This window comes from Macrobrachium nipponense, chromosome 16 (genome assembly GCF_015104395.2).
Source record: "Macrobrachium nipponense isolate FS-2020 chromosome 16, ASM1510439v2, whole genome shotgun sequence".
Lineage (NCBI taxonomy): Eukaryota > Metazoa > Arthropoda > Malacostraca > Decapoda > Palaemonidae > Macrobrachium > Macrobrachium nipponense.
Window position 1 is genome coordinate 4,975,069 of NC_087209.1, and position 648 is coordinate 4,975,716.

Here is a 648-nt window from a genome sequence, read left to right on the forward strand (position 1 = left end):
CTGTCCTGTTAATGTGATGTCATTGTTGTAATGCGAATATGATGTCATTATGTATGTGAAGATCGAAAGGCGTCTGTTGTTTTTATTATTGTTCGTAATGTGTGTGTGCTCATTCACGTTGAACAGTCACGTTCTTGCAGTGTGAAACGCTTTGAATTATTCAAAGAGCCACTGGTTGATAATCATCTTATTTAAAAAAAGGATAAACAGTATTTTGACCGCTACTCCAGGGTCCATTATGTTGCATTGCATGTGACAAGATCACTTCTAGAGAGAACTCCGTTTTCTGTTATAACTTCTATCGCAAACTTGCGTGACATCTATAGTCCTACCAGTTCTAAGCAGTCCTTTGTAGGCCTATACCCCAGCATTTTAGCGTCTGTGGGCCTGCTACCTTCAGTATCTTTTTTAAAACGTCAAAACCCTTACTTTATATATATATATATATATATCATATAATATATATATATATATAGATAACTGAACGAGTCGCTTCTGTCATCATAAACCTTGCAATTACAAGTTACACTGATTTCGATCAACAGCTGTATCGTGATTGTATTAATATTATGTCTTAGTCTCCGTCGTTTTCCTCAAAATAGACTTTATAGGATTATCGATGTTCTTTTAGTATAACCAGACCTTTTT

At 35.0% G+C, this 648-nt stretch overlaps 1 protein-coding gene across 1 annotated transcript in view; it reads left to right on the forward strand.

The window, feature by feature from the left end:
- The window catches only part of LOC135195552 (uncharacterized), a 55,476-nt gene extending 55,050 nt beyond the window's left edge, over nucleotides 1-426 (forward strand). Inside the window, exon 4 of the mRNA XM_064221818.1 lies at nucleotides 1-426. This exon is cut by the window's left edge and continues 1,270 nt beyond it. The gene's annotated coding sequence lies outside the window, so the exon portion shown is untranslated.
- Nucleotides 427-648: the final 222 nt, after the last annotated feature.